Source organism: Podarcis melisellensis, assembly GCF_964234715.1.
Source record: "Podarcis melisellensis genome assembly, chromosome: 3".
Lineage (NCBI taxonomy): Eukaryota > Metazoa > Chordata > Lepidosauria > Squamata > Lacertidae > Podarcis > Podarcis melisellensis.
In genome coordinates, this window is record NC_138530.1 from 92,135,859 (window position 1) to 92,146,274 (window position 10,416).

At 45.4% G+C, this 10,416-nt stretch overlaps 2 long non-coding RNA genes across 2 annotated transcripts in view; both read right to left on the minus strand.

The window, feature by feature from the left end:
- Window positions 1–5,096: 5,096 nt before the first annotated feature.
- LOC309367344 overlaps window positions 5,097–10,416 on the minus strand; it is a 217,812-nt gene continuing 212,492 nt past the window's right edge. Inside the window, exon 2 of the long non-coding RNA XR_014167064.1 lies at window positions 5,097–5,872. This is a non-coding gene — a long non-coding RNA (uncharacterized lncRNA). The remainder of the gene's footprint in view (window positions 5,873–10,416) is intronic.
- Window positions 7,895–10,061, minus strand: LOC309366200. The gene is made up of 2 exons (XR_014166567.1): window positions 9,188–10,061; window positions 7,895–8,591 (listed from the first exon to the last, which is right to left on the minus strand). It is a non-coding gene; the product is annotated as an uncharacterized lncRNA (long non-coding RNA).

A 10,416-nucleotide genomic window follows, 5' to 3' on the forward strand; every position in this document is an offset into this window, starting at 1 on the left:
CAGCGCTTTCTTTTCTCTTCCTTTCTGTGTTTTTACTTAGATTAGTTTATTTTGTCTTATTGCCTTATGAAAAAGCTTTAATAAAAATATTACTTTAAAAAAAGAGAAGTATTTCATTGCACAGCACATTGTTTAAACTATGGAATTTGCAACCACCGAATGTAGTGATGTCCACCAACTTGGGTGGTTTTAAAAAGGGGTATCAAGATCATGGAGGATAAGGCTCTTAATGTCTACTGGCCATTAAGACTGCATACTACTTCCAGAATCTGACACAGTATGCCCCTGAAAACTTGTTGCTGGGAATCAATAGAAGGTTATTGTGTTCAGGTTCTACTTGCAGGCTTCCTGCACTGGTGCGAAACACAACGCTGAACTGTATAAGTCTGATTCTGCAGGGTTGTCCTTACGTTTTGTGATCTCCCTCCTACTGCAGCCCCATAACTCATTGTTCAGGTTATGAACTTAATTCGTTCCGGAGGTCCATTCTTAACCCGAAACCGTTCTTAACCTGAAGCGTGCTTTCATTCATGGGGCCTCCTGCTGCCACCGTGTTAGCGGCACACAATTTCTCTTCTCATCCTGGGGCAAACAATGGTTCTGATCAAAAGATCCATGCAATTGTCCCTAATTTACATGTTCTCTGCAGGGAATCAGTTACCACCTGATTTGCTCAGGACAGCCAGTAGACTATCATTCCATACCAGATAAACATTTGAAATACAAACCTTGTAACTCAAGGTACCACTTCCAGGTTAGTGGAGTTTGTAACCCGAAGCATTTGTAACCCGAGGTACCACTGTATAGATGTGTATATATAGTTGAACATTGTTCTTCTTTGGGGTAGTTTGTCCACCTTTGGTCCCTACCTGGCACTGGGCTCTCATCTTTGACTCCTAGAATCTGTCAGCATGCGGCAGCAGCCACACCCTGGGAACATCTTCAACTGGCCAGAACAACCAGGTGAGGGTAGCCACAATGAGTGGATGAGACCAATAATGGGTCCAAGAGTCAGTAAGGTGGTTTGTGCATCAGCTGTAGAGGGACGTGAGGGGCAGCTGGGGCTCATCAACCTGGGAAGGTAGCCCATCTAGAGAAGGGAAACTGATGCTAAACCTCTGCTGCTTTGCAGAATATCTGCAGGAGAAGAAAAGGCTTAGGAGCAAACCCTACACAAATCCCAAGTGGAGTGCCTAAGACAGTTGGATGGTGCCTTTTATGCCTCCTTCCAGCAACTCCAGCAGACAAACTGCTGCCACGCGTATTGCTATGCTTTCCTTCGGACCACATCAACAAGGCTGGGAGGATGGCTGTTGTCTGGGCAGCCCAGGACCTCCATGCACACCGCCCAGGCCTGGGGAGGTCACTTTGGTGCTGCTAACATACTGGTTTGATTTCACCCTTGGAGGTGCACTCCATTGTCTCTCGAGACAAACGGATGCCAACAACTGACTGCTTCTGAACTTTCAGCATGTGCCCACATATTTCCCAAAATATATCTGCAACTGCAAGTGCTCTGCTGTACTGTTCTTTTTCACTGAAAGTCAGTATCATGCCTGCAGCTTATATGTCTTTCTGAGGAATCACGGAATAGACACAACTATGTGTTTGATGTTCTTATGCTCCCGCAGAGTTCTCCTCTTGGCTTTTGGTGGCTCGGACTGAGCAAGGGGATCAGAGTTCCAAGAGCCACAGTAAAGAGCTAGGCTGAAGGTTGAGTTCCAGAGAAAACAGCAATATGAAGCAAGTCAGAAGGAGCCTTAGCATTAAGTTGCTCAGACTTATAAACCAAGCAAGCCTGAAGTAACATTTATATAGGGTCTGCCAAGCCGCTACTCAGGTCTTCTGGTGCAGCTGGGCTGCAGCATAGCAAAGATTAGGCCAGTAACTCAGTGGTTTAGGAAATTAGGTGCAATGGGCTCTGCTGCTAAGAATGCCCTGATGGTGTAGTGCTTGCAGAAATGGATGCAAGGTTCTTAAGTTCTGCGCCAGTTTGGGGCAACTTTTATTTTAGATATGCTTTAGCACCAGAGGCATGAAGAAGCTGGTGTGCAGATACACCCAAAAACTTAGGAAAAGAACCCTTCAGGGATAGCAGGAAAGCATTCTTAACACTCTGGCCTGGGGATATTTTTGTCCCTGCAAGTGTGATGGACGCAGCTTAATGTTGGCAGCTTTCAAGGCAAATTATTTGGCTTGGGTACTAGTTTGATTGCTTTTTCTAGCTTTACTGCCAAGGTTTGTTTTTTAAATGTTTATCTGGAACGGAGTTATAGTCTACTGGCTGTGCTGTGTGACCTTGAGCAAATCAGGTGGTAACTGATTCCCTGCAAAGAACATGTAAATTAGGGACAATTGCATGAATCTTTTGATCAGAACCATTGTGAGGCCTACTAATTAAATTTCCATCTGCTTTTCAGTTCTGCAGTTTGACTCATTAGAAAAGTGGCAAATTAATTAATCTGTAATTGTGCTAGACCAGACTCCATTCACAAAGCAAACACATTACTGTTTATTTGCCAGGCTCCCCAAACTATCCGAGTTAATGCAAAACTTGTCAGCTACTGTTTTTGCATCCTGCCCTTGTGTACTTCCAAAGCCCAGGGCAGTCATTCTGTATCCCTGCACCAAGGCAGTTAAACTGAGACTGCATCGTTCCAAAAGTGGGCTTCAATCCAGATCTTTTCAAGTTTATATATACAGTGGTACCTCGGGTTAAGTACTTAATTCATTCCAGAGGTCCGTTCTTAACCTGAAACTGTTCTTAACCTGAAGCACCACTTTAGCTAATGGGGCCTCCTGCAGCTGCCGCACCGCCGGAACACAATTTCTGTTCTCATCCTGAAGCAAAGTTCTTAACCTGAAGCACTATTTATGGGTTAGTGGAGTCTGTAACCTGAAGTGTATGTAACCTGAAGCGTATTTAACCCGAGGTACCACTATATATATATATATATATATATATATATATATATATATATATAGTAAAGGGGACCCCTGACCATTAGGTCCAGTCATGACCAACTCTAGGGTTGGGGCGCTCATCTCGCTTTATTGGCCAAGGGAGCCGGCGTATAGCTTGCTTCCAGGTCATGTGGCCAGCATGACTAAGCCGCTTCTGGCGAACCAAAGCAGCGCACGGAAACGCCGTTTACCTTCCAGCTGGAGCAGTACCTATTTATCTACTTGCACTTTGACGTGCTTTTGAACTGCTAGGTTGGCAGGAGCTCACCCCGTCGTGGGGATTTGAACCGCTGACCTTCTGACTGGCAAGTCCTAGGCCCTCTGGTTTAACCCACATCACTGCCCGCGTCATATATATATATGTGTGTGTGTGTGTGTGTGTGTGTGTGTGTAATAATTTCATCCTATTCCCTGGCATTCAACTAATAATGCAGTATGCCAATCAGTAACTGCTTACAATTTACATCCAGAAACAGTAACTATTGCTTACATAATCTTCCTTACGCAACTATCTGTGTAACAAGAAAGACGTATTAAGGAAGCAGGCAGTGAGGAACTGCTATCTCCCCTCACGGCTACTTTCAGCATTTGGGATAGGCTCCTCTTCTGGAGACAATTATTACCAACTGCCTTGTGAGGATGAGCCCCATTTGCTTTGGGTGTGATGGTATCAATTTGGGCCACATTAGCCTACCTGCCACAACAAAGTGGCAGATTCTGCCTAGGTCTCAGACATGCCCCGTAAGTGCAACAACAACTGGCTGTATTACAGCAGTTCCAGGAGCTATGACACCATGATTTTTTTCTCAGAGGCTGCTAAGGCCTATTTGTGGATGTGTTAAAAAAAAATGTGATCAGCCCATTTCCATCCAAGGTGGTCCTTATAAATTCATTATAAATTAGAATGTTGTGCCTAAGTTTTATTGTTTTCCTTTTCCTTCCCCATTCTTATTTTCTTGCATGTCCTTTTGATTGTAAACCTGAAGATAGGGACTATGTTATTTTTATTGGTTTGTGAGTTGCTGTGGGAACTTTTCTAACTGAAGACCAGGGTATAAATGCTTTAAATAAGTAATTTTAAAAAGTAAACAATAAAATTAACTGCCAAGCTAAACTCATACAATACTAGGAGAGGTAAACTCAGGGTTGTGGGTTAGAGCCTCGTGTTGGGCAAAAGATTCCTGCATTGCAAGGGGGTGGACTTAGATGACCCTCGCGGTCCCTTCCATCTCTACAGTTCTATGATTCTACTACTAACTGACAACGAATGCTGTTGGCATCTGTCTGTCTTGAGAGACAATGGAATGCACCTCCAGGGATGAACTCAAACCGTGTGTTAGCAGTACTGAAATGACCTCTCCAGGGTCACATTACAAACTGTGAAGTTACTGTGATTGCTACAAAGCACAACTAGATTGCATGATTGCTTGAAAAGAAGATTAATGCCCAGGGGTTCAAATTATGGGCCAGGAACCCTGAAACATAGGGGAGAAATGATTCACTGCTGTGAGAACATAAAAAGGCACTGGGGATATTCTTTGTGGCCAGCAACAACTATGTAAAGAAATCAACTATTTAATGTCTGTCCTTCATGTCAATACCTTTTAATATTTAATCATCTTAAAACGGAAGATTCTTGCATGTAGCAGTCGACTGCATCACACATTATGTGAGAATCTCCACACAATGACATGAGATCCAAGTATGTACACACGGATCTACATATGCCTCAAACCATTTTGGCAAGTTTTCTACTCAGTACACAGGGTGGAATGAAACAAAAAACAATTAACTCTAACATTGTACATATGTAATTCAAAGTCAGAAGTGGCTTCAGCTGTGCAAAGGTGGAGAAAATGAAATTGTTTGAGCCTCCATTTATTGTATTCTGGAGATGAGGATTACAAATTGAAGGAACACATAACAGGAGGTTTAAAATCTCCCCTTGTGGCACTGTATTGGAATGTTTCAGGAAAGAAGGGGAGAAAAACAACTCCAAGAAATTCAACAGATACAGCTTCTTCATGCACCTGATGCTTGGAAAAAGCTTATTTTTTGCATTTCTGTATTTCATGCATGTGTTTGAGGCATAGAAACCAAAACAAAAAATAGGAGGCAGTCACCACAGTAGAGAAGTTGTAACTTAAAAACTTTATTAGGGCCAAAATTCACAATGTGGTATATAGTTACAAAGAACCGTTCTTAGGGTTGCCATATTTTGAACTAGGGGCCCTGTAGCTCTTAACAGTAGTTTGATCTCCAGTAATGAGTACATGATCATGTTTAAATCCATGCAAATAACACATTTCACTGGTACATCTCCACAGCCTGGTCCTTTTTGAAAGGCACAAAAGGAGGCCAAGATATGGTCAGCTGGCAACCCTGACTCTTTTTCAAACTACAATTTCTGCTGACTCTCTGAAGAAGCAAGATGTTGAGATATGAATATGCAATGACTTAACAGAATCCACCTATGACATCATCATCTACTCAGCCAATCACCTTTCTCCTCTCTATCCCCTTATGATTTGAAGCTTGCTCAACAGATGACAACTGGCAGTTGACTACTGGTGCTTGAGGGTACCAGTATCAACTTTTTAAAAATGATCGTCGCCTTCTTTATTTGTATCTTTTCTATGCTGATAGCCCTCTTGGAGGTAAGTGATAAATAAAAGGAAGTACCCCCGAATATAAGCTGCACTGTTTTCCAATTTCAGACCCTGAAAAGTTAAAGTGCGGCTTATATTCGCAACCTTTTACCATATGCTGCTGAAAGCGGCTGGGGAGTGCGGGCTACCAACCAGTTTGGAGGCTAGGGATCTGCACGCCCATCTCCCAGCTGGTTGGCCGTGTGTGCAGCTCTCTACCATCATTTTGATATACCGGTAACTAAAACCCTAAACCTAAACTAACTAGAATTAATTACCGTATTTTTTGCTCCATAAGACGCACCTTTCACTCCTAAAAAGGGGAAATGTGTGTGCGTCTTATGGAGCGAATGCAGGGGGGAGGCAGGCAGGGAAAGCCACCAAGAGCCGCACACAAGCTCCGCGTGGCTCTTGCGGGCTTTTCCCCAGGAGGGAGAAGGCACTGAGGCGGCCAGTCAGTCCCTTCTCCCTCCTTGTAGAAAAGCCCGCAGGAGCCGCACGCTCCTTAAAATGTGCGCGGCTCATGTGGGCTTTTGTGGGAGGTGGGGGAATTGCCATAGCTGTGTGCAGCCTCTCCCGGCCGGAAAGGCTGCGTGTGGCTAAAGAAGCCAAGACAGCCAGCGGGATCCATCCAAACAGCAGCTTCTTTAGCTCCTCCAGCCGGGAGAGGCTGCGCTATGGCGCAATCCAAGACAGCCAGCAGGATCCATCCAGACAGCTGGCTTCTTTAGCCGTGCGCAGCCCCTCCGGCCGGGAGAGGCTGCACACAGCTATGGCACAAGCCAAGACAGCCAGCGGGATGGATCTTGGCTTCTTTGCTCTTTGGGGCTGGGGAGGGACCCGAGCTTCTCCCAGCAGCCCCGAGAAGCTCTGGGAGAAGCAGACAGGCTTTTTTTCTTGATCCCCCCCCTAAAAACTAGGTGTGCCTTATGGAGTGAAAAATACGGTAACTAATAAGCAGATAAAACAGATCCTTAGCCAATCGTGTTGCAGGCAAAAATGCCTTAACTCAGGCTTCTTCAACCTCAGCCCTCCAGATGTTTTTGGCCTACAACTCCCATGATCCCTAGCTAGCAGGGATGATGGGAATTGTAGATCAAAACATCTGGAGGGCTGAGGTGGATGAAGCCTGCTTTAACTCCTGGGTCTCGCCAATAAAAAAGTCTCAAGTTGTCATCTGTTGAGCAAGCTTCAAATCATAACGGGAGAGAAAGGTGATTGGCTGAGTAGATGATGTCATAGGTGGATTGTGTTGAGGCACTGTATATTGGCGGTGGCTGGGGAAGCTGTGTGCCTGCCTCCCAGCTGGTTGGACATGTGCCACCCCCCCACTGCCAAGCAGCTAGGGAGCACACGCCGCCAAGCAGCTGGGAGATGGACGCGCTGTTCCCCCAGCCACCCCTAATATATAATGACTGAACAGAATCCACCTATGACATCATCATCTACTCAGCCAATCACCTTTCTTCTCTCTATCCCCTTATGATTTGAAGCTTGCTCAACAGATAACAACCGGCAGTTGACTACTGGTGCTTGAGGGTATCAGTATCAATGTTATAAAAATGATCGCCGCCTTCCTTATTTTTATTTTTTCTATGCTGATAGCCCTCCTTAAGGTAAGAGATAAAAGAACTACTCCCAAATATGTCACACTTTTTTCCAATTTCAGACCCTGAAAAGTTAGTGCGGCTTATATCCACGACCTTTTACCATATGTTGCTGAAAGTGCCTGGGGAGTGCGGGCCGCCAACCAGCTCCTGAGGGTTTTTTTAAAATTGGCAAGACCCAGAAATTAAGGCATTTTTGCCTACAACACTATTGGTTAAGGATCTGTTTTATCTGCTTATTAGTTAATTAATTCTAGTTAGTTTAGGTTTAGGATTTTAGTTTTATAAAAATGATTGTAGGTTTAATTAATTATCTGGTGAAAGTCCTCTTTAAGGTAAGAGACAAATAAAAGGAAGCACTTCCTTATGCAGCACATGGTTAAACTATGGAATTTGCTTCCACAAGCGGCAGGAAGGGCCACCAACTTGGATGACTTTAAAAAGAGAATAACACAAATTCACGGAGAAGGGGTCTACTATCGTATTGGCCCGAATATAACCTGCACTCCCCTTCCCAATTTCAGACCATGAAAAGTTAAAATGTGGCTTATATTTGTGACCTTTTACCATATGTTGCTGAAAGTGGCTGGGGAGCGCGGGCCACCAACCAGCTGGGAGGCGAGCGTGCAGCTCCCCCAGCCACTGCCAAGCATATACTGTGCAAATTGGTTTTGTGGAAGTGGAAAAAAAGAATTTTGATCTAAAATAACTATTTTCCCATTTTTCTAAGCTGCAGCACCAGTTACCAGTTGTACCTGAGCTGAGTAATGACACAGTGTTTTTGATGACAGTGAAGATGATAAACCTTTCCAGTCTTGGCGGTGGCTGGGGGAGCTACACGTTCACCTCCCAGCGGCCCGCGCTCCCCAGCCGCTTTCAGCAGCATATGGTAAAAGATAGGCTTCCCATCAACGGAGCAAGCCAGTTGGTCCCAAGACTCAGTTATTAGAAATATCAGAGGTTCTATCTATATACTCATAGCTGTCTTTTTCACTGTGTGTGACAGATCTTCATCCAGGGGTTGATAAAGAAATTCCAGGGCAAAGGTAAGTAGATGAAAGCATATCTCTGAAGACTTTTTTTTTGTTTCCTCAGAAAATAAAGAAGAATGCTACATGTTCTATCCAGAGACGCCGTGCTGCTCTGCAGAATTACAAGCTCTGGAAGAATTGGGTAAGCTTTTAACTTAGTAATGCAAATACATGCACACCAGGTATAGCGATGATCCAGAGATATCAAAGATATTCTTAGCCCTTGTCCTGTTGCTCATTGCCCCCACCCCCACCTCTTCTTCGGGCACTTCAGGCAATGTGCTGAGAAGGGTGCATGTGAGGCTTTGAGCAGAGTTGGGATTCTGGAGATGCTGTGATAGCTGCAGGAGAAAGTAAAAGAATAACCTATAAACACAAATACTTCGCAGTGAGTTTATTAACTTCACAGGGACTTAACTTGAAAGTAAGTGTGCTCAGGATTATATCAGAACATTTCAGCCTATGTATATAAAGTAACTTTAGAAGTTGTGTTCACTAGAGGTAAGCTTGCCCACAGAATCTGCTATAATAAAAATATTAATAAATGAAATAATGGAAGAAACTTATGCTTAAACAGCAATATCATTTTGGTGCTACAATATCATATTGGTGCCAACCCAAGCAGTCACGGCAGACTTGCCCTACTGTTATATAATCTCCATGACAGAATAGAAAAGTCTCGTGTTAGCAGAGGGGCGGTAAAGTGGAGGTTCTTTAGAGGAATGCAGGGCTGAGATATGAGAGGATTCCACAGTTTACAAATGTCTGTTTATAGCAAGGGTGGGTAACTAGTAATTAGTGGGTCTGGGTGCTCAATGGGAAACCAATGCAACCTATTAGAGATTTAGGAATTAGCAAGCTATCTCTTAGTACCCTTTGCCGATTTAGTCCTACAGTTCCTACACATCATCATCACCATCATTATTATTGAGCCTACTTTAATGCAACTAGGAATTCTTTTAAGACCCCATTTGTTGAGCTTTCCTATGGGCAAGTCTGAATTTGTGCCAGAGCTGAGCAGAATTTTCCTTCCAATACCAGAGCTGAGTCCTAAAAGGCAACCCTAATGAGGGGCCACAGTGGAGCGGCATTGTGGATTTACCACTGCATCCCAAGCTCTAATCGCTTGTACTGGCCAGCGTAGAAATTGGGTGGGGACATTCATTATTTCCTTTTTTTACTGTGTGATGAGGCCCCTTGAGAGAGATGCAGGGCTTTGAACCCAGCAGATCCAAACCCGTCACCACCTTGCCCTGTCTTTGAGATCTAACGCTTGCGATCACCGGAGGTAGCTTGATTTATTTACGACTTCTTATCTGCCCACCGCTCTATTTATTTAATAAATTTAAGTACCTCCCGGTTGTCATAAAACCTCTAAGCAGAAGTATTGAAATTATAAATTGTATTTATTATTATTATTTATTGGATTTAAGACAGTAGTCCTAGGCCTCACCCTGCAATCTGAGGCTTGGTGACCCTCCCCCCCCCTCAAATCAAGGTGCCTAGTCTGACCCCAAGTTATTTTGGCACCTGCTGATGCAGAAAAACCCCACCAGAACCACCTTCTAGGAACGAAACCGAATAGCCGCTTGCCGCCCTCTCACGACACTCCAGACCAGCCTCGTCTGAGGAGAGCCGCCTCGCTTTAACCTGGCAGCATAAGTTTCGCTTGGCCGTTGGGCAAAGCGGGGCAAACCGTTGGCGGGCACGAGAGCGGCCGGCGGATTAAATTTCTGCCCCCTCCCGCCTCGCCCTCGGGAGCTTTATATGGTCTTGCGTGCCGCCGTCGCGCGAGGGGCCGCCTCCCGGAGGCTCACCGCTCTTGCGCTACCCCCGCTGTCGCGTTTCGCGTGTACAGTTGCGCGTCCCGTCCCGTTGCGCGCGCGCGTGTCCTCTCGCTCCCACACCGGGCAGTGAGTTGGGGAGCGGAGGGGGTTTTGCTGAGTTGATTGAGTCAGGCAGGCAGGCAAGGGAGTCACCCTGCTATTTCGGATCGCCTGAGGGCACGTTTGCTGCTTCCTTCCCCCCACCCATGCCTGCGCCTCAGCCGGGTGCGCATCCCCAGCCCGCTTTGCGCGGCGGGGGCAAGATGCGCGTCAGCAGCCCCTCAGATTCCTCCCGCCCCCTCCCTCCCTCGCCGCCAACCGACACCCCCACCCCATTTCC